This window comes from Emys orbicularis, chromosome 7 (assembly GCF_028017835.1).
Source record: "Emys orbicularis isolate rEmyOrb1 chromosome 7, rEmyOrb1.hap1, whole genome shotgun sequence".
NCBI classification, from domain to species: domain Eukaryota; kingdom Metazoa; phylum Chordata; order Testudines; family Emydidae; genus Emys; species Emys orbicularis.
Window position 1 is genome coordinate 59,148,592 of NC_088689.1, and position 23,935 is coordinate 59,172,526.

The 23,935-nt window shown below is 46.6% G+C and overlaps 1 protein-coding gene across 2 annotated transcripts in view; it reads right to left on the minus strand.

The window, feature by feature from the left end:
• TSPAN14 (tetraspanin 14) overlaps positions 1-20,216 on the minus strand; it is an 80,655-nt gene extending 60,439 nt beyond the window's left edge. The window contains exon 1 of one of the 2 annotated variants that reach the window (XM_065407178.1): positions 19,996-20,216. The gene's annotated coding sequence lies outside the window, so the exon portion shown is untranslated. Of the gene's footprint in view, positions 1-19,778 lie in introns of both variants that reach the window. The other variant, XM_065407179.1, reaches the window with a different exon arrangement.
• Between the last annotated feature and the right edge of the window lie 3,719 nt (positions 20,217-23,935).

Genomic DNA, 23,935 nt, shown 5'->3' on the forward strand with positions numbered 1-23,935 from the left:
CATTAGGAGTCCACTGAAACTTCACCTTATGTTATCTTCCTCCAAAAAGAACTGGAAGTTAAGGCCATTTTCACCCCAATATGTAATTCTCACAATCTTAGTTTGTTAAAAAGACATCCATTAATAGATTATTAGGTCTTTATAATTAGAATCTTAATACATGTTACCAACTCAGATTCATACATTTTAAGGCTGAAAGGGACCATTACGACCATCTAGTTTGACCTGCTGCATAACATAGGCCAAAGAGTCTCACCCAGTAAATCTTGCATCAAGCCCCTAACTTCTGTTTGTCTAGCTTTACCTTCTAACAATTGGAACTTGTTATCCATTCTCACTATCTTGTTGTGTGACCCATTTTAGGCACCAGACTTTAACAAATTAGAGGGAGACAAGAGGGCTACAAAAGAAATTTGGAAAACCTGACATAAGGAAGTGTCAAAAAAATTGGACATGTTCAGTCTAGAAAAGAGAAGGCTGAGGTAGGACTGGATAACAATCTTCAAGTATATAAGAGTACAGTGACCAATTGTCCTACCTTTGCTGGAAGTGGAGAACAAGTAGTAATCTACTTAGTTTACACAATGGAAAATTTAGGTTGTATAGTTTTATTCTCTAATTTCTAACTATAAGGATTGTAAGAACTGGTAAGTTTACCTAGGGAGGCTGCAGAATCCCAGTCACTGTTTTTTTTAAGAGCAGGTTGGACAAACACCCTGTCAGGGATGGCCTAGGTATACTTAATCCTGGCTCAGTGGGGGGAGGAGGGGGGACTAGAGAACTTCTCAGGTCCATTGCAGCTCTACATTTCTATGATTCTATAATTGTGTCCTACATCAGCTTTTCCATGGTTTTGCCTAGGATGTGGGTCATGAAAGCTAGCTTATAGTTAATTTCTCAGGTCTTTTAAATACTGTACTGGCACAATGTTAGCTTTCCCCCCTCCCCCACTCCTCTGGAGCCCTCCCAGTGTTCCAAGATTTGTTTAAACACACCCACCCACAGTTCAGAGAGTTCCAGAGCCAATTTTTTTTTTAAATATCCTTCAGCACAAGTTATCCAGTCATTAATATTTTATAAGTGTTTACCTCTTTAATGGTTACTATTGCAACATTTTCCATAGTTACAGGCCAAGGCAAGTATTTTATTATCTCTGTAAACTATGAATACATCATCCTATTGCTTTCCAAATACAGAACAGATATTTTTCTATATCACAATTGACATTTTTACTATCCTTTTATAGTATCGGACCTATATCATTGCTAGGATTTAGTTTGTTCCTGATATATTTAAAGTACTCCTTATTGTCCTTAACCCTACTGGCCACAGTTTTTCCATTGATGCATAAAATTAATAAGGAAAGAAAGATATTGCCACCTAAACTGCTGATTTATATTCATTGTGGCAAAGCTGATAATTTTTCAGTTTACTTATATTTAGATTGCTGTCGTCACCTCCCCTTTTAGTAAGGGTATGTTTGTGGGTGAGGGGACATAATGCACTCAACTAATTTCCAATCATTCAATATCTCCTCCCACTGAATTATGCTCAATTATTTCCAGCTTTGGAAAATTGGCTTTTTAAAAATCACCAAAGGGGGGGGGGGGGGAAGAAAGAAAGAAAAAGTGTTATGTAACTGGCTCAGACTACACTCTGCACGCAGCAAATGAAGTTACATTGGCATCACTTGTACCTAGGCAACCACCAGTTTTCAGTCCACATTTATCTGACAGAATGAGGTCTCATAATAGAATTACTCAAGTTAATTGCAAGTGTTAGAAATGTATCATCTATAATTTTTAGAAACTCCAAGAAGTTTTACTAGTGGCAGCATGAGACCTCATCAAGTCCCCCAGATTGAAATTCCTTATGATAATGCAATACAGATAGATATTTTATGACAGGCATATCCTATCCTCTCAGCTGAATTAGTACAACCAATCCACCTATATGCATTACAGGTCCTATCAATATCAGGCTTGTCAGCAACTCAAAAGCAGGTAAAAAGTATCCCTAGCATAGAGTGTCACCCCACCTTCTCTTCAGCCCATTCTGTCTTCCACTAGAGTCATCCTACTATAACATTCTAGTCACATGAATCACCCCACCAAGTCAGGAATAGCAACCATATCAAGTTTCTTTTCATAAATGAAAATTTCTAATTCTTATTTACCACCCAGACTTCTAGCTTTGGTGTACAGGCAACTGGAGAATTTATTCTCTTTACATCTCTTGATTTGTTGCCAGAGTTATATTTGAGTAGATGTCCTGTGTTTATCCTCTTAGCACCCTCCCCTTCTGATGCTAATTTAAAGCCCTCATGACTACTTTATGTCTAGTTTGCTATCCAGAAACTTAGTTCCCCTTCTATCAAGTTGGTGGCAGTTGTGGGGGTAAGACCTAATATTGATGCAAAAATAAAATTTAACTTAATTCTTTTAAGTTGTTACAAACTTGTTTGCACCTTCGCTAAATATCAAGATGCAGCTACAAGAACGTTATAGCAGGATGTTTGGAAATAACACAATATACATAGTTAGCTTATTGTTACAAAACTTTAAAGCTAAAAATCAGAGAAATTCCAGAATGTTTATACTTTGATCTCTCTAGACTAAGCAAACATCAAGCCTACAAACCACAAACACTTGGAAGAAATCTGACTGTGAAAAGAATGCAACGTTGTGTTATCAGAACAATAAACCCAGAGGTAAAACAGGCCTATAACAAATCCTCCTCCACCACCTTCCCCCACTCCCCCCCAGTAAAACTTGAGCTTAAACCCACCAACAAAGTATTCTAGAAACATCTTTATTGAAATTGTTTTCTTCTATACACACAGTAAAGTCTTTTTCATTCTTTAAACTTGGAGAACATTTATGGTGGTAAGTGATCTATAGAAGACACTGGTTACATTCAATTCATTTTTCCACTTAAAGGAGAAAACCTTTGTTGGTTCTCAGATGCTTAAGATTGCATAAGCTTCTTTTAATGTGTATATTTGAAAGTATTTTTGTATCTAAATGCAAGCCTTCACATAACTGCCTGATATTGTTATATGACTAATAAGATGTTTTATGTATAAATATAGAAAAATCATTTGGTACTAGGCTAATTACTAATGTAAGCAGGATTTATATTAATGGGGAATTAATTAATTACTGATGGTGCCTGAGCAAATCCTCACCCAATGCAAGATGACAAAATTTGAAATGATGATTTTCTCATCATGTGGAGTCAACAACTCAGGCTAAAGGCTTTCTAGAGTTATTTAATTTTAAAAGACTGTTTTGAGAACCAAACACTCATGCAGAAGAATTGGAGTCTCTGGATCTTTCAAAAAAGAGAATTTCCTGTCAAACTCTAATAAAAAAAAAAAAAAAAAAGTCAGAAAGTGTACTGGATAAAAAAAAAAAAAAAAAAAAAAAGCTTTCCTGCCACAAGAAGAATGGAAGCAATTAAAGAAATGTTGCATATTCGTTAATCAGACTGTATATTCAGGAGCTGAAAGCGTCACCTAAGCAAACAGAGTGACAGCAACCAATTTGAATCTAAACAAGCATGAAAGATGTGTTTTCCTATAATTTCATTAAAATAAGAAAGGTATAAAAAAAAAAAAAAGACTCTGAAGTGAGTATCCAATACTCACATGCTGTCTAAGCACAGTAACAGGAAGTACTTCACAGCGCATCCTGTCCATTTCTACAAGCAAGTTGCCACAGACAAGAAAAACAGAAGACTCAAGATAAAACCAACCCAAGACTTCAACATGGATTGGGGAGAGGAAGTTAATTAAGACACAGCCAATGGATTAGATTTAAAACTCCTGTAATAACTGTTGGAATTTTGAAATTCTGTTGTAACTTTAAAAAGACAGTTACTCCTGTTAATCACCAGGTGGTTGGGTAATGTATTCGTGGAAAAGTAAGCAAGCAGAGGAATAATGGAATTTAATTGGATTTATGATTCCTAATACTGGTTAATTTGCCTGTCCCAAGACAGTTCCTTAAATGGCTTCTAAGCAACTGATTTAAGTATTCTCTTTGGTTGATGTTAAGATTGCTTACTTTGTAATGTGACCATCCGTCCCGTTTTTAACAGGACAGTACCGTATTTAAGCCCTCTTGCAGGTGTCCCTCCTTTTAAAAACAAACAAAACAAAACAAAACAAAACCAGGCAAATTGTCCCGTATTTTCCGCTCCCCCGCTGGTTGGTCAGTGCTGCCCCAGCTGCAACTTGTTTGCGGCTGGCGGGTGAGTGCGGGCAGGCGGTGGCTAGTCAGTGAGAGCACCTGGTGGCCTCAGGACAGGTGGAGAGGCGGGAAGAGGCGACGTCAGATAGGAGAGGCAGACCTGTGGGTGTGGGTAGGGGTGTATGTCACCCCTCCCCATGTGAAACCTAAAGCAGAGATTCTCAAGGGGGGGGTCCGCAAGCCCTTTCGGCGGGCCACTGTGGGGGAGGGATAGCTCACTGGTTTGAGCATTGGCCTGCTAAACCCAGGGTTGTGAGTTCAATCCTTGAGGGGGCCCATTTAGGGAACTGGGGTAAAAATCTGTCTGGGGATTGGTCCTGCTTTGAGCAGGGGGTCCTGAGGTCCCTTCCAACCCTAATATTCTATGATACTAGGCCCCTATGCTGAAACCCAGAGCTTCAGCCCCAGTGCCCCCCACAGGGCTGAAAACCCAATCTCTGGCACCCTCTGTGGGGCTGAAGCTGGGAGACGTGGGGCTGAAGTCCCGATCTCCGACACCATCCTCCTTCCCCAGCTGAAGCCAGGAGCTGTGGGGCTGAATGCCCAAGTCCTGGCAACCCCCGAGGGACTGAAGGCAGGAGCTGCAGGGCTGAAGCCCTGATCCCCAGTGTGCTCCCCCCCACCCCAGGCTGAAGCTGGGAGCGGCAGGGCAGGATCCCAGATCCCTGGTGCTCCCCATGGGGCAGAAGCCCCCTGAGCAGAGTTGGGGGGCAGAGATATTGCCCCCCTGAAGTACAGTGGAAGTGCAGGGCAGTCCAGGGGGCAGCTCCACACCCCCTTCTCTCCCCACCCCCTGGCCAGTTTGGAGGCAGGAAGCTAGAGCCATAGAGCAGGCAGCTGTGGTGTTCCCTCCTCTCCTGCTAGGGCTGGGGGTTAAAGCTACTCCTCAGCTCCCAGCCCCCTTTTTTCACATAGCTGGTAAGAGCTGCAGGGGTGGGGGGACTGGCCCCATGGCTGGCAGAGCCCTCAGGGAGCAGGGACCGTAGGGGAGCCCTCCTAACACAGCCCCTAGCTACCTCCTACCCTGCACCCTGAGCTACCCCCTGCCTGCACACAGACCCTAGCTATCCCTTCCCCGCACCGAGCTACCCCCCTGCCTGCACACAGACCCTAGTTATACCTTCCCTGCACCCTGAGCTACCCCCCTGCCTGCACACAGCCCATAGCTACTGTTCTTTCTGCACCCTGAGCTGTTTTCAAACTGTTTGAGCTAACGCCCTCTCCCCCTCCCCCCCCCCCCCCCCCCCCCACCGCCTTGAGTTATAATTTTTGGTTGCACCTCCCCCCCCCACCACAACCAAGACAGGCTGAGTGGCCTGTTGAGGTGAATCGGGGGTGGAGGTGGCACTCCCTCCCTGGACCTGCCATATGGAACTGGCTTGAGCCCCACTGCCCCCTACCCCCAAAATAGAAATCATACTACGCCTATGCCCGAGGCCCCACTCCCCGGCTCGGACCCCCGAAGCCCTCCTTCCCCCGCTGGGCCCTGGAGTTGTTATAGCATGTTGGGGTGGGGGCACTACTGCATAGTTCTGATTGATTGCCATTGAACTCGCTTGAATTTGAGCAATTTTACCAGGTGTCCCATATTCAGCATACAGAAATATGGTCACCCTATTACTTTGCCAACTGTAAACTGAGTGGTTATACATTAATAACCAAACAGGTCCATCTACCCTGAAATGAAGTTCTGTTGCCCACATAAATATTCCTAGGTATCTAAGGATATATTAAAGAACGGATTCACAATTTTAGGAAACAATATACTTTGGTTACTATTTCTTCTGTATGTGTGTCTGTGGAGAGCTTTTAACAGGTTACACCCTTGAGAGTGCACACCTCTTCATAAACAAAAACCAAAATAACCAGTGTCTCATGTGTTTAATGTTTCCTTTCTTTAATAAAATAGCCATGGTTACTAATTGTGATTATTTTGCTTGGTCTTGATCCTGGTGTCCCCTAAGATAAGTAAAAGAACCCCCGTGATTAAATAGTGGAAACCACAACCTTGAGTTGGCAATAGCTAGGAAGAGCTGGCCTAGCATTTCTTCTTTCTTGAAGCAAACTATTTTTAAAACAAAAGGTTACTTGGCATCTGACAAATTAAAGCTACACCTTTCAAACCCACATAGTCCAAACATACATCTTCCTCTCCAGATAGGTGGCGGCCCCATGTTCCACAAAACGGAAACCCTCTACTCTACAATGCTTAACTCCAATATCTTCTGTTGCTCTTGGAACAGGAAGAAACTTTGAGAAGATCACCTGTACTTCCCCCTCCTTCAACTCTCTTACAAGATCCCTGAAGTGTCAATGTGTATAGCCAAATGGATCCTTGCCTGAAGTCTTCAAAATCCCATCCAACCTTTAAGCGACATGTATTGTCTTCACTCCAAAGAGACTGCACTGAGTCCTGCTGTTCTTTTGTCACCTGCAGAATGTATTGTCCACTCTCTTTAACAATGAGTCCCCACTGCGGGGATGGTCTAGCCCAATGGTTCCCAAACTTTAACAACCTGTGAACCCCTTTCACTAAAATGTCAAGTCTTGCAAACCCCCTCCTAAAAATGAATATTTCCAGGGATTTTCTCCTTTACCCGAGTATAAATTATAAAAGCAGTGATCTTGGAAATATAAAGTTTGTTTTTATGACATGCTTATTACACACTATTATTATTATTTATAATTACATTATTTTTATTACGTTATGAAAACAGCAACACCCTTCCTAGATCTCACTTCCGTAGCTTGTATCACTTTGAATAAGCCTGTTATAAAACAAGGTTCCTATGTTTCATCAAGGATTATCAGATTTGAAACAGCATGAAGGTATTTAAGAAGCCAACTCAAAGAGTTCCTCCTACATATGCATTCAGGTCTTGAGTAGTCCAGGCAAACAACACACGTTACAACAAAGCTTAAACTTGTTCTTCATAATAATTTTAAAAACAATACTACCTGCCTATTTAATTTTAAAAACAGCAAAAAATATCCACCTCCCTTTCCATTTCTTATAAGGAGTCTTGAAGTTTAAATCTCCTCAGTATGATAGATATGCTTGCTTTGATCTGCTTAGCTCTTGGAAGTCCAGGGGCTCCAGGCTGCTGACCCCATGCAGTCCGAGGTCCCTAAGGACAGCTCTGTCCGCCATTAGGGAATTTCCCCCTGTAACATTTCGTGAACCCCAGTTTGGTAACCACTGGTCTAGCCCAGTGGTGAGCTGGAGCCGGTTCCCACCGGCTCGCAAGAACCGGTTGTTAAAATTTAGAAGCCGGTGTAGAACCGGCTGTTAAAGGGGCGGGCGGGTGGACAAAACTCCAGTCTGCAGGCCACATCTGGCCCGCAGGACCGTCCTGTCCCCTGCCTGAGCTCCCAGCTGGGGAGACCGAGGCTCCCCCGGCCCCTTCCCTGTTTCTCCCGCCCCCACAGAGCCACAGCGTGCTGAGCCGCCGGTGCCAGCGCTCTGGGCAGCTCAGCTCCTGCCACTTTGAGCGGCAAGGTAAGGGGGGTGGGGGGGACTGCGAGCTCCAGCAGGCTGAGCGGCATGACCCGGTATCCTTACACGCTGCCCTGAGAGGCATGGTAAGGGGGCCGGGCGGGGCTGGGAGGAAGGGTTGGATAAGGCAGGGGCCGGGCTGGGAGCGGTTGGAGGGGACGGAGGTTCTCGGGGGAGGGGGGGACGCGGTCAGGGGCCGGGAGGGTTGAGTAGGGTGGGAGTTCCGGGGGTCTGTCGGGGTGGTGGTGGATGGGGTCAGGCAGAGGTGAAGCCGGTACGCCCTGGTTCAGCGTACCGGCAAGAGTCGGTGCTCCGTACCAGGGTGGCCAAGCTTCCCCAGGGGGCAAGTTAAGGGGCCTGGGGCTCCCCAGGCCCTTTAAATTGCCACCAGAGCCCTGCTGCTGGAGCCCTGGGGTAGGGCTGTGGGGCTCTGGGGGCCTATTTAAAAAGTCCAGGGCTCCCGCTGCTTCTACCGCCCCGGCCCTTTAAATAGCCACCAGAGCCCCGCTGCTTCCCTAGGGCTCCGGCGGCTATTTAAAGGACCGGGGTGGTAGAAGCAGGGGAGCCCTGGCCCTGGCCCTTTAAGTAGCCCCCAGAGCTACTGCTGCTACCCCGGTGGCAGCAGGGGAAGAGGGGGGGGGGGGGGAAAGAGAAATTTGCCAGTTCTGAGGGGGGCAGTCGGGGTCAGGACGTGGGTTGGGGTCAAATGGGGGGGGGGTGAGAAGAGGAGACAGGCACACGGGGCTTGTACTCACCACACGGTTCCCTACCGGGTCTTTGGTGGCACTTCAGCGGCAGGTCCTTCACTTGCTCCGGGTGAAGGACCTGCCGCCGAAATCCCGGAGCGAGTGGACCCGGTAGGTAACCGGGACTTAGGATTTTGGGAGCTCATCACTGGTCTAGCCTCTTCTCTAGATCCGTCTGATGTCCTCAAGGATTGGGCTGAGCATCCATCCTCAGGCCTATCCAATGGAGATCCCTTTTCCTTCCCTCTGGATGAATCTTCCAATACATTCTCTGTGGCCGATTTTAATTGCAAGTCACACGATATTTGGCAGGAACTGAGGCTTTAAGCAAAGGATCTCAGTTTCCGTTTAAAGAAAAAAAATTATAGAATTTGTAGCTGTGTAGAAAATCTTGAAAGCCATGAGCCAGAAAGGATCAGAAGCCAAAAGGCAAATAAAAGCCATCCCAAAATATTTTTAAGTCTTGTTATTTTTAAGTTAGTCTCATGATTCTTCCATGTTTGGAGTTGGCAATATTCTTAATAGAAAGTGTGACTGAAAAAAAGAGGCTGTCCAAGATAGCGGCACATCTCAGAGGAATGCAGAAGAAGTGAGTTTAAGTCCAGAGTAGGTGCGAAGCAAGGCAAACATCAGGCACCAGTTCTGTTCTCATGTATGCCAGATTTGCACAAGCATATCTTCATTTAAAGTCTGTGATACCCAGGGCCGGCTCCAGGCACCAGGCAACCAAGCTGGTGCTTGGGGCGGCACCTGGAGGGGGGCGGCGCGGCGCTCGGGCCGCCGGGGAGAGCGGGGCCACAGCCGGGCTCGCCGCCCTCCCCCCGGCGCTCTGGCCGCCCTCCCCCCCCGCGCCCTCCCCCCGGCTGCCGGGGGGAGAGCGGCGAGCCCCTGTTGGGGCTCGCCGCCCTGCGCTCTGGCCGCCGGGGGGAGAGCCGAGCCCCAGCCGGGGCTCGCCGCCCTCTCGCCGCCCTGCCCCCGGCGCTCTGGCCGCCGGGGGGAGAGCCGAGCCCCCGGCGGGGCTCGCCGCCCTGCCCCCGGCGGGGCTCGCCGCCCTCCTCCCAGGGCTCCGGCCGCCCTCCCCTCCGGCGGCAGGCTGGGGGGCGCGTCCCGCCGGGAAGGAGCCGCAGCCGCAAGTGGGAGGGAGAGGCGCGGGGCTCCCCGGCAGCAGCAGAGATTCGGCCCACGCCCCCGCGCTGCCCACTGGGCCCCTGCCCGCTCCGCCTGGACTCACCACGCTGCCCCACGGGCTGCAGGGCTGGAGCAGCCTCTGGGCTGCGCTCCCGGCCCCAGTGTGCAGCGGCCCGGGCAGAAGCCCTCTGGTGCGGGGGGAGAGCGGAGCCCCCGCCGGGGCTCACCACCCTCGCCCCGGGGCTCCGGCCGCCCTCCCCCCGGCGGGAGAGCGGAGCCGCCCTCCTCCCAGGGCTCCGGCCGCCCTCCCCCCCGGCGCCCTGCCCCCGGCCGCCGGGGGGAGAGCGGAGCCCCCGCCGGGGCTCGCCGCCCTCGCCCCGGGGCTCCGGCCGCCCTCCCCCGGGAGAGCGGAGCCCCCGCCGGGGCTCGCCGCCTACCCCCCACCCCCCAGGCTCCGCCCCCCCCCCCCCCCCCCCGCGGGGGGCGGCCGGAGGCTTTTTTGCCTGGGGTGGCAAAAAAGCCAGAGCCGGCCCTGGTGATACCCTCTATCCTCAGGCCTGGAAGAACAATTGTGATTTGTCCAGAGTTGCACTCACTGAGCTGTGTGGCCAAAGGACAGTGCCTGGCCATGCTGTACGTGACTTTTTATTTGTACTTTTGAGCACTGACAACTCTCAGAAAACTCAAGGTTCTTATGTAAAAAGGCAGCCTGAACTATCCAATGCTAAGTTAAAAACCACACCCTTCTGGCTGTTAAATGAGAGGGACGTTGGTAAATCATTGAAAGGCAGGCATCTGCATATTGCACTGAATCACATATGTTTATTCAGATACTGAACTTTCTGCACAAAAAAGCAGGAAGATTAAGACCATAAACAAGAAAGCCATGTGCACTTGGCAATTAAGGGAGCCGTTTTTCCGATTGTCTGTCAGTTTCAGGAAGAAGGAGATGGGGTTCTTTGCTTATTGTACAATTCAACTAAAATCTTTACTATAATAAGTCATATTTTAAAGGAGTCAAGACAGGAAGTGAACAGTTTTCTTTGCCAATTTTAAAGTAACACCAATTTTAAAAAGCCCGACACTTAACCATACCTCACTGCCCTTCTCAATGGACGCCACTCATTTTAGTCTCCAAGTTACCAACATGCCACACTAACCGGCATCCTCTTGCCTTTTACTATTTAAAGTTATTTACATGCAACTTTCAATACAGTTATTTGCACAGAAGGAATGAATCCTGCAGCATTGAAGTTTGGTAATTTTGTTTAATTTATTTAAACGTCTCTCATTTTGGGTCTGTGTCACACACTGTGCCCTTGGCAGGCCAAGAATTGTGCTTCAAACTGAGAAGTTTTTTAACCTACTATTGTAATAAGTTAAAAGGATACTGTTAATTTCAAAGTTTAAGAAAGAAAAGCTCTTCCAATATCAGCTATCTTGTGATAAGAAACAGATGCATTTTTCTATGCAATGCCAGCTACATTTGTGATTTGTTTAGTATAATCAGCCAGATAATGTCCGTATTACTGAGACATGTGGGGCTGAATCACTGAAAGAGTTTGATTTTATTTTTGTCTTTTTAAGACAAAGATCACTGTTCTCCCATGTAGGAGGAACTTTTATAATAATAAAGCCACACCCCATCACCACTGGATGCACCTTCCGTTTAGGCAAATCATATCAGGTTTCTGGCATATTCAAAGCTTAAAATTTCAGAGCTGGTTGCAAAGGAATGTATGTCCCAAGTTGCACTGAAAACGCACTCAGAGAGGACTTTGTTCTACATGAAGTTCATGAGAGTCAAGCACATGGATCATAAAGAAAATGGCTCTTTGTGGCCATTAAGACAGCTCAACAACTCTATATGGTAATTAATCTGCCTACCAACTGAGCCTTTCTGATAAAGAGATGGGCTTGAGAGACTTTTGAAAGAGAACTAACAAGGAGAGCCCTGAAACACAAAGCAGTGGAGACTATGAGAAAGAGTGACCAAAAGGCACATTCTCAGCCTCTCAACAACTTATGCAGCTGAGCTAAGGGCAAAATTTTGGCTTGTCATGAAGGATGTCCCCAACTGCAAGATAAAGTGAGCCAGTTTGCACTGTGAAAGAGACACCCAAGTTTGAGGAGATGTGTGTGGTGACCAGGTTTATTCAGGGCCCATCACTGCAAGACAAAAAACAAACTGCTATAGTCGGATACAGCTGGCAGACAGTCTCGCTTTTCTCCCCCTCCCCCAAACACACACAAAGGGCAGGGATGGGGTCATGAGAAACTTTGTCAATTGTTTCACTAGGACTCCCTATCCTCCCCCGGAATCAGGACAAGCTTTCCACCTCTTGTGAAGTATGCCAAGAAACAGCCGCCTAGCTCATACTGATGAAGGCAGCAAAGCAATGTCAATAAGAATGTCTGAGCTCCTTTAAATGCAGACTTTGCCTTATATATTTGTCACCCTTTGTGAAAAAGCAACGCTTCCGTATTTGTAATCATTTGAAGGGCACAAAGGATGAATTACAACATAAAAACGTTCTAATCAGTACCTGTAACAGAGAGGTAGTTCTTTTTTCAAACATCCTTAAAGTGAGAAGTTACAGCTGAAACTACTGTCCTGACAGGCTGATGATATATCTGGTGACAAAGGAAGTACAGCCCAGTTGTGAAAGCATGAAAGGCAGAGCATTTCTATCAGAGGAGATCTTAAAAATTACGAAGTCCTGACTTTTTTTTGGTAAAACAAGGGCTCCTTTTTCCACCACCCCAAGTCCCAAGAGTCCCTTTCCCTCATTGTTGAGCAGTACCCTATGGGCAGAGGAGAGCATCTAACTGGGACCTCCAAGAGCTAGCTGCATTTCACTGATAACGTATAATGTCTAACAGCACTCTTGAGATATGAGACTTCCAAGTGGTAGCTCCAAATTAGCCAGTTCCTTCAGTAATCCTACTTCCACTCTACGCTATTGTTTTTCCATTTGCTTGCTGTAAGTATCATTATGGTGTCTATGTGAAGATTGCCTGGCTGTTCTCTGACCTGCCTGGAGGTTAAGTGCTTCCTCTAACACAGGAGTTCTCAAACTGGGGGTTGGGACCCCTCAAGGGGTTGCAAGGTTATTACATGGGGGGGGGGAGCACAAGCTGTCAGCCTCCACCCCTAACCCCACTTTGCCTCCAGCATTTATAATGGTGTTAAATATATAAAAATATTTTAATTTATTGGGGGGGGGGGGGTCGCACTCAGAGGCTTGCTATGTGAAAGGGTTTCAGAGTAGCAGCTGTGAAGTGGGTTGTAGCCCACAAAAGCTTATGCTCTAATACATTTGTTAGTCTCTAAGGTGCCACAAGTACTCCTGTTCTTTATGTGAAAGGGGTCACCAGTACAAAAGTTTGAGAACCACTGCTCTAATACAATTTAACAGCCAGCTGTCAGAGACAGAAACTGGGCATGAAGATGATCAGCTACATGCCTTGGCAAGGAGCAAACACACACTGTCGCACAACAGACCAAAGTTCAGCACCTGGGCAAAGTGATGCCATTTCCCAGTTTCTCTCCCAGGTGCTTCTGGTGTCAGGCTGTGGCTTTTAGAATTATTTTTATGCCTCAAAACAGCAGACCAAAACAATTTAAAAAATCATTGTGCCACTCCTATAATTCACAGCATTCAGCTGCCAGCTATCCCAATGGAAAGAGCTGTAGTGCTTCATTCTACTTCCTACTGCTTTGGAAGCTACTTTAAATATTTAATATCCTGTTTTTCCTAAATACTAGATGGGGGTTTAGAGGATGGGGTTTTTTTTGTTTTTAAATCTGGCACAGAAAACTTGCACTTTTTTAAAAAGTCGTGAATTTAGGGTTGTCCAGTTTTCGGCCAGAAATCCGGTCCAAAGGGGACCTGGGCAGTGTCCAGTCAGTACTGCTGACCGGACATCAAAAGTCTGGTTACCACAGGCGGGCAGGAAGAGCAGCTACTGCTGGAGGAGTTCAGTGATGGACTGGAGAGAAGCTTAGGAACTGGCTCCCGCAGAGGAGGTAGGTACCGCCTTCTCAACCTCTTGAGACCCCAGCTCTAGAAACAGACCCTTCCCCACCCAGATTGCCCCCAGCTCCTCACCCCTGCCATGCCACGACTGCCCCCGGCTCCTTGCTTTGGGATTGACACACACCCCTCCACCCTGGGGCCTCCAGTGTCCGGTTTTAACAAATTGGAAAGTTGGCAACCCTATATGTACTACTAAAAGGACAACTATGGTACCAATCCCTATTCAGTCCACCATCAATCCATTTTTTAATTACAGACTCAACTAGGGCCTGAGACAAAGCCCATGACTGTTGAAGGAAAACTGCCAACCAACTTTAATGGTCTTTGGATCAAGCCCTTATCATAGAGATTTTTACCATTATTTACTTATATTCTCAGTCACAAAACCAGACAGGCAAGATAGAGACATTTAGTCAAATAATAATATGTATGGAGTGAAGGATGACCCTAATAGTCACTGCTTTGCCAGAGACTCCAGCCCTTGACACTCCAAGGATGAGGATGGACAGAAGCTGTTCTCCAAGCAAAAACAATGTTTGGTTGTGGAGAGGCTGATTAGAAGGGGGAATTCACAGTTTTTAGAAGCATGAGCTTCATTCCCAGCAGAGAGCACTTATTTGCTTCTGAAAGAGGAAGAGAGAGAGAAGGAGGGCTGGGGGCAGGAGATCAAAACAAAAAGAAGACTGTCAGACCCACTTGTTAGCTGGGTTCTATATGGGCCTTCCGACTGCACAGGAAACACAGGGCGTTTGCTTTGCTTCCACATCCTGCTGGAAGCACAGGTTGTGGAGCCATTTCGTCTTGGGGGGCTATATTTGAACTTCATTTTCCAACTATATGTTGCATATTTAGACACTGAGGTGCAGGTGCAACGCTGAAGCGACGAGTCAATCAAGCAGAATGAGGCTTATTTTCCCCCCTACACAGAGCGGCCACTTGGAGCTTTGTTCAGAGCGGTGATGCTGTAAATAAGGTCAGGTCGATAAGAGCCAGAAGAGTTTGAGTGTAATAAATACACTGATAACTGAAACTCCTAGAAAACAGTCTCATCTGCTGAAGCTCCCTATGAACTTCCAGCTTCAAGATGGATAAATCCTCACTTTGTGCAGATCACATGACCTGAAGAGCTCACATGCTGCTACACTCCCTTCCTTTGACTCATCCTCAGCAGGAGCAGCTGATACAAAGCAGGAGAGGAGCAGTCATCCCTTGGCCTCCTGCCCATACAGCACAGCTATCCCCAGTTGTTGAAATCCAGCACTACTCAGTGTACCCAGGTAGGCTTACGAAACCTGGAATGGTCCCTAGTAGGCTGTATCTGCCAACAGTCCTGTTTTGGAAGTGGCAATAGCAAACGAGGATGTGGAAGAATATCGAGCCTGCACTGATGGAGGCAGATGCTTTCCAAGGGAGGTCTCTTGTTCTACCTTTATTGGCTGAGACAGCAAAACACACATGCATATTTCTGTTTGTTCTGATTGGAAGGTGAGAGGGCCAATACGTGTCCCCTCATAATAAAAATTGAAGCAATAGATAAAGAATATATACAACTCACTCTAAAGTGGAAACCAAGCTTGGTTTTGTTCTTTTAAAACAAGGTGGTTCCGCAGAAACAACTTGTCCCAAAGAGGTAAACACAGCATCCATGAATTATACACTGTTAAGTACTCTTAAAAACACATTATTTATACCAGCAGAAAGCACAGTACCATAGTCTCCTTATTTTGAGAAGTATTGGCCCAGAAAGCCTACCGTGCACAGAAGCATGGCATGAAAATAAGCTAGTGGGTAGGCACACTCTTGGCTCTGTAATGCAAACTTTGAACAAAAAAAGCTCAGTTTCAGATTTATACAAACCACACATTTTGATCTGCCCCCAGCCAACTGCAGTTTGGTGGCAGAAGATCCTCTACTTTGTTAATGAACTCTAATAGAGATCAACATTCAAACCCTGCAGAGTTCACACTGAAGAGAAAAAACAGACAACACAGAACCAGACACAAACTCAACCTGTTCTAACTAACAGTGCTCAAACTTTGCAACACCTGAGGCTGCTCAGGCAAAACTTGATAGATGAATAGGGAAGATTTGCTGTGGTCAAGGCTCCAAGCAATAAAATCTTTGTCATCTTTACCCTGCGGTTGCTGGGAAAGGATGGCTACTGTTCACATTTCAAAGCTCCATGGACCACATTTAACCACCCTTAAAGGAAGAACACATCAATATCACAACATACTGAGTACTGCTTAAAAAGAGTAGCTCCCCAACTGCTCATCCACTGCAAGTGTGCTATTTAACTTCCTGCATCCCAAGTACCCATCGACTTACATTAAAACACAGCAAATTGTAATCTTCAGTCCCAGAGAAGGTGCTCTAAATTGACATCTAATCTAGTATTATGCTTCTCTGGCCGCAGAAAGATGCCTGAGGGTGGTCACCTCCTACACAAATGGACCCTTTGACAGTACTGATTTATGGGCTATACATTGGCCTTGTTCACATCCCCCAGTTTAGGGCAGATTGGGGAGTTATTCTGGGTTTTTCAGGGGCCATGGGAAGCAGAGCACAAATCAGAGCAGTCTCAAGTTTGCTCTGACTTTCACTAGGGGCCTGGCAGACAACTGCATAGCCCCAGTGTATAAAGAGCTCAAAGGTGGCTTTGCCCCACTCATTCCTGCCTCAAACAAAGGTAGGGAATAGGGTTGCTAATTTTGGTTGGATGTATTCCTGGAGATTTCATTACATGACATGATCTTTAAAGATTATCTTAAATCCTGGAGACTCCAGCGGGTTGGCAACCCTAGCAGGGAGTAACCAAGAATCAGGCCCCTGGATTCTATTCACATCACCACCACTGACTTGCTGTAGGAGCTTGAGCATGGCACTCAGGCACCAGGAGCTTCCGCCACCTCCTCCTCTGTAAGAGGAGATAATACAATGTCTACCCCCCAGGAAGTTGCCAGGCTTAGTTTTTAAAAAAATGAAAACTTACAAAGTACTTCAAACTACTCACTGACCCACCACAACAATGGTGCTATAAACATTTGTTTCCAGATTATTAAAACACCAGTTCTGTTCTTTTATTTAAAAAAAAAAAAAGCTGTTTCAATAAAAACAAGTTGTGTTCCTATTTTCTTAGGAAAGCATTGCTGTTGTTTTCAGCAGTTTGCTCAAGATTAATATAACCGGCCTTCTTTTAATACCATTACTAGATGGTATTAAAAGAAGGTATTACTTTTAATACATACATGCCACACCATGCCCCACAGACTCTCTCTTCAGCGTTAATAACCCCACATCACAAACGCTAATCCGAGGCAGATATGCGTTTTTAAAGACAACAGAGAGGAATTAAAATACAAAACAGCAGCACTCTTCCTCCCCCACAAGCCCAGCCACATTTTATCCCAATTAGGAGGCCCAGAATGGATTACGATTCCCAGCCCATGCTTCCCACAATTCCCCCACACAGAACTCCAGTGTCACACAAACAGCAATAATGACACACACTCATCCATGCACAAGCACTTAAAGCTAGTCATGTACGCTTAGCTACTTAGAACTAGTAACTATAACGCTATCAACACTGGACCTGGCCTGGGGATTCACAAGTGGTTGGTGCTGATAGGCATTTATCTAGAGATGCAGCCTGGAGCTAAGAGTGACTTTGTATCTCCAAGAAACACTCTTTGCTTTCATCATTTTTCTTAGATATTCATCGCTTTAAGACACTGCCAGTTTTAATCACTTAAACAAGAGTTGCAGAGTGCCTAGATGTTACAGTGCTGAATCATTTTTTCCCTCCCATGAGAGACTAAGGCCTGATTGTCCATCCCCTCCCTCATACCCACCCCGGCCATCAGAGTGTAAGCTCTTATTTACAGTATTTTTTCTTCTTTGCAACAGGGACAGGCTTTTTTGTTGTTTCTGTACAACACCTAGCACAGTGGGGTCCTGGTTCATGACTGAGGCTCCTAGGTGCTATAGCAGGGGTGGGCAAACTTTTTGGCCCGAGGACCACAGCGGAGTATGGAAATAGTATGGGGGGGGCCATGAATGCTCACGAAACGGGTTTCGGAGGGGGTGAGGGCGCCGGCTGGGGGTGGCGCTTACTTCAAGCAGCAGCATGGCCCTGTCTCCTACGTGAAGGTGTGGCCAGGCGGCTCTGCACGCTGCCCTATCTGCAGGAGCCACCTGTGCAGCTCCCATTGGCCATGGTTCCCGGCCAATGGGAACAGCGCTTGGGGTGGGGGCAGCATGCAGAGCGCCCTGGCTGCCCCTACACGTAGGAGCCGGAAGAGGGACATGCCGCTGCTTCCAGGAGCCACGGCACGTGTGGAGCGGGGCAAGCCCCCAACCCCGCTCCCTGGCTAGAGCACTGGAGCAGGCAAAGCCCCGGACCCTGCTCCCTGGCAGGATCTCGAGAGCCAGATTAAAATGTCTGAAGGGCCGGATACGGCCCCCGGACCGTAGTTTGCCCACCCCTGTGCTATAGTAATATAAATAATAAATAAGCATCATGAAGGATTCCAAATGGAATCAATTTAATCAACAAGGTGCTTAAATATGTGCCTAACTTTAATCTTAGGTTAGGCATGTGTTGAATTGAGGCCTTAATGTTCACACAGCACTTTGAAGCTAATAAAGTTCTAGTACCTTGTCTACATAGGAAAGTTTTACCAGTTACACCAATTCTGCAGTTACACTAGAATAGCTCCTGTGTGGGCACTTGTGGTATGAGTTACTTTACTGAGCTTAGCTTAAACCCCTTCCTTAATGAAGACTTTAAAGGGGGGGGGGGGAGAGGCACTCATACTATAATGGGGGAAGAGAGAGGTTATACCAACATAACTACAGAGGTTTACATTTACACCCTTTGGTTATACCAAAAGAACCTTTCCCATGTAAACAAGGCCTAAAGATGGAGTATTGCTCAACCCACCTCTCTGGGTGGAACAAAGCAACTATTAAACAGTGCTCTGTAACAGCATATTCAGTTGAAACTGCAGGGGGAGGAGCTAGTTAGAATGCAATTGATTAAACTGCAATTGGACCTGCACATGTTAATTCTACTACTGCAAGATGCCCTTTTAATGGCCTCAAGTGGACAGAACCTCCACTTTCTGATTCATCTGGAAGATAGCCCATCCAAACCCATCTTGGCAGTATTTTGTAATTGAACCAGAGGGCAGAGTGCCACCTGTGTATTGATGTCACCACTTCCTGCAGCACCTTATCTTCCTCATTTAAGTACTGGCTCAGTTGGATCCTAGTTAGCAATATCAGATCTAACAACATTACAGCTGGGCGATATAGGAAACCCTGTCACATTTTAAATACTGTTAACAGAAGCCAAAATAGGCCCTGGTGATTTCGATGGAGCTCCATCGCAGGCTCAGGAGTCTGTTGCAAGATCAGAGCTTCACTCATCAGGGAAGGTTGTAATTGAAACCATTAGATAATACAATATACCAATGCCCTTTAATTGCATGGTTATGAGCTTTGAGAAAACTGTGTGTTTGGAAGGGAGGGGGGAGAAACACTAAAAGAAATTGTTGTGAGAACATCCCCATCAGCCCAGTAAATCAATATTAAGTGACTTGTAGAATTCAAAGTGGATGGTTTAAAGGGCATTGCACAGTGCAGGCAGACCTGTTTCTTAAATAGCAACACTACGGTTACAGGAAACTTTCTCCCATGTGGAACTAATTGCATCTCAACCACCATAGTCAAGCCCTGCTACAACTTTAACTCCCAGAGAAGCCTCTCAAGGTTGCCTTCTTGATCTTCTTTTCTCTTGAGCCTCCGGAAGATTCGATCTGCTCAGCATTTCAGAAGTTTTAAGCAGATCTTTTCTCTCTCCTATTTACGTGGAGGTGGGAACTAAGACAGACTCACGCACACTCTCCAAATAAATTCCACGTAGGCTCTTCGAACCCACCCCGGCGAACATGATCAATTACAAAACTTGGGGCTAATGTACATGAACCGTGTGAGTGCCCGCCCACTTCCCGGAACCCAATAGGACCGAGTCCCGACAAGCTCGGCAGACTAACGAGAGAGAACATTCTCATTCATTGTCTAAATCCCCAAGAGAGAGAGAAGAAATACTTACAAACAGAAGGCTGGGTGCAGCGTTAACAATGGGGCTGCCCCTGCCCACGAACGAGAATCGCTCTTAGAAAAAGCCCAGGGAGAAATTAGCTGGTGAGAACGATTGTAAAGAGCCGAAGACCGGGAAACAACAGCACCTAAGATAGAGTGACACAATGACGGCAGCACACAAGGAGGATCGGTGCACAGCCGAGATCAGCACAGGAAACGAGACTCACCCAGGAGCAGCCCTGGAGTCTGCTTAGTAAGTTTCACCAACTTGGGTGAAAGGCAAGAGGCTGCCAAAAACACAGGCGTTCCTCGGTTGGTTCCTGCCTTGGTTAGTCTATGAAAGCGGATCCCACGTGAAAAGAAACTCCCCCGCGCTCAGTAAATAATGACACCCGATTCTGCAGAGCGGATTTCCCTGCCAAGCTCTCCAGTGGTGTGCAGCTGCTGTACTCCTTCTTGGCAGCACAGGAAATGTACTAATCATGTCTATCAGGCCACGCCTCTCTTTCGCAACAGGACGCACACACAGGCAGGGTCATTTTACACAAAGGAGAACTTCCAGGGAGTATTTGCCTGAGTTTGCCTCTCCTCCTGGACACAATTCTACCCTGACCTCTCCATGCACATTAGCTAGTTCCTTATGACATAATCTAGCTCTTTTTTTCCCCCAACCCATCTCTCTAATGGTTTGCAGGGGGAAAGTTCATATACTGGCCTAAATTTAGCTAAGAGAAACACCCAGTAATTCCAGTCACGTGCATTTTCAGACACTCCCACCAGTTAATTTTTTATTCAGTTTAATATGATTCCTCCCCCTCCACACCCACTATTTATAATACTTGTAACACTCATCAGCCTGACAGTGGCTCAGCTGAACTTCATACACTCCAGGAGATTAATTAAAGCACACAGCCTTCCTGAGAGGTTATAATTAGCCTAGTTCCAGACCTGCCCCTCTCTATCCCTTGTTTTAGATTGATTTTAAATCAGTTTTTAAAGTATCATACACAGCATTGCTACAATCCTCATTTTAATCACAAGTCTTTCACTATTTGCTGTTTGCCTTCAACCCCCCAGCTCCTGGAGTCCTGTGACTAGGTGACAACAATAGTGTAATCATGCCTCAGAGGGCCCCGGTGCAAGAATAGATTAGGGGCCCCCTTCCCAATTCTGAAATCTAAAATTTTGCTTGCCCCCCAATATTCCCATTTTCCCCACAGCCCACCAACATCCTCCACTCCCTCACCCCCGCCCACCAACACCTAGCCCCTAGCCCCTCACCCATTGCCACGGGAAATTTGTTAGTCACTCACCCCTACTTCAGTGTTCTGCCCCATCCCAGCCTAAGGGCAGCTGCTCCCATCACCTGACCCACCCAGTCACAATACCAGCCAAATTTGAGTGATGAGTGGCATCACAACCTTGCACGTGGAGTCAAAGCTCAACCCAGGTTTGGCCCAGCCTGCCCTGCACCATGAGGTTGGGCCAAACCTGAGTGGCACTACAACCCCATGTTTCAAGTTGCAATGCCACTCGCTCACATTTGGCCCACCTGCCTCCTCTGCAGTGATGGGGATGGGCAGCAGGGCCAACTTTGAGTGAGTGGTTTTGCCAAGTGAAGTGCCAGAATGTCATTCCATTCCCTAACCTTCTTGGGGGGGGGGGGTCAGGTTCAACTGTGCCATTGTACAGTGGAACCTCAGAGTTATGAACACCAGAGTTACTAACTGACCCGTCAATCACACTCCTCAATTGGAAGCAAAGTACACAATCAGGCAACAGCAGAGACCAAAAATAAATAAATAAAAAGCAAGCACAGTGCTGTGTTAAACGTAAACTACTAAAAAAATAAAGGGAAATAAAAAAAGATTTGACAAGGTAAGAATACTGTTTCTGTGCTTGTTCCATTTAAATTAAGATAGTTAAAAACAGCACTTTTCTTCTGCATAGTATATTTTCAAAGCTGTATTAAGTCAATGTTCAGATGTAAATTTTTGAAAGAACACCCATAACGTTTTGTTCAGAGTTACGAACAACCTCCACTCCCAAGTAGGGTGACCAGATGAGATGAAGATAATATTGGGACACTGGGGGGGGGAGGAGGGGAGCAAAAAAAAAAGCTGAGTGCTGCCGGCAAGCCGAGCAAAAAAAAAAAAAAAAAAAGCCAAGTGATCCCGGCGGCGCAAAATATTGGGACAAACAGCTCAAAATCGGGACGGTCCGTCTGGTCACCCTACTCCCAAGGTGTTTGTAACTCAGAGGTTCTACTGTCACTATGCCACAGTGGAGAAAAGCTTGAAAACATTTAACTGAGGACACACTAAAGGCTCAGCAACCAAAGAAAAAGAATCCAAGAACACATTTTTAAAAACGTCTTGTGATTTTTAAATCAATCTCCTGCTTGGGGGGGGGGACTAATTAATGGGTTTTGAACACTTGCACTTGGTGATAATATTCAGAGAGATGAGAGTAATCATATCATCTGGTTTTCTGGGAACACCCCCACGTAAGGAGATTTCCCCAGTCTTCTGATTGTGTTTATGAAAAACAGCTCCCTGTCCCTACCAGTCCCTGAACCTGGCAATCATTAGATTGCTCAGACCACCTTCACAGGCTGCCCCTGGCTATCATTCGATTGCTGTGCTGAGATCCTGTACATTGATGCCTCTGCTGGTCACCGGGAACAGCTGCTCCCTGACGGTTACCACTCAGCTATTCAGGGAGCACCAGTAACTTGGCTTTCCTGGGTGAGTGGTAGGCTGGACCCTCCTGACCCACAGAGTCTCTGCTGGGTGATATTAGCAGGGATCCCCAGCACAATGGCTCTTAGAATTAACACACCACAGAGATACCTGGGGCAGTTCCCACCCCTCAAATTTAAAAAAAAGGGAAAAAGGTGAGAGTCTGATGTAATTCCATGCCCCCTTGAGCTGGAGCCTAAGGCACAGGCCTTATGGTGTCTATGTCTTGGTGTGGTCCTGTTGAGTGGTTCTGCAGTGAGGAGAAGAGATCCAGTGGTTCTCAACCTATTTACCATTGTGGGCTGCATATGTGGGCCACATCTAGTACGACCTGTATGGCCCTGAGGATGTCACATGGGCCACAGCTCTGTGCTGATTGGGCCATAAGCAGGCTGCAGGTTGAGAACCACTGACTAAGCATTGCAGGATGCAGTGCTGGCCCTTGGTGCCTTCTTCTCTCCAAGATGCCCTCTTCCTCTTTAACAGTGCAGAAAGTTGGGTGGGAAATGCACTGTCACACTCACACCACTCCTCTCTGTACTGGTGTATGTCGGCAACTTCTCTAATCTCTGTCCATGCCCTTTGCCTGTGGCCACCCATCTCCCCTGCCACCAACATCCCAGACTTTCATTTGAAATGATCTGATCAACAGGGAAGCGGGGGGGGGGGGGGAGCGGAGAGGGGAGCACAGAGGGAGTCTAGGAGGCTTTGGTAGCCTCTAGCCATGGAGATTCCAGCAATCAACATTTTAAACAGAGATTCCACATCCTTTGTGACAGGCTTGTGAAAGGGTTGCTGTTATACTGTATGCAGGGGACATTCGAGTGGGGTATATTTTCACCTTTAAGAGTGGGGACTACCGCAGCGGTCACTCTTAAAAATGTTTCAATTGCCTTTGCCACTAACCAACCAACGTTCCCTCTATATTCACAATATCGCCTCATTATAAAGTTTAAATAGTATCCCCTCTATTGCAGTAATTGCAACTACAAAGGCAAACTTGTAAAGTCTGTAAAGCTTTGCTTGGCCAAGGCTTCAATTCTCTCACCAGAATGAAGATGCTGAAGTGGAAAACAAGACTGATGGAGATGCAAACTGTCATGTTTACACATAGCTCATCAACACCGTTTCCTGTGGCCATCACAAAACGTTTCCTGACATTAATGAGGGACCAGGAGAAGTTACTGGCATGGGGCACAGGGACCACAGCTGTAGTTTGGCTGAATCAAACAGCCAGTAGGATTAGACTGGACCATTTATTTCAGCTAACTCACATTGTAACTGCTATTTCATATTTCTCCATATTTTCCCCCACCCCATCTCCCTCTAGCATTTCCAGTTGGGTGGTGCATGTACTGGCTCATCCACTAACTTAGTCTCAGATGTAACAGGCAGTGTACTAGGGGAAGTGATTGAGGAACATTCT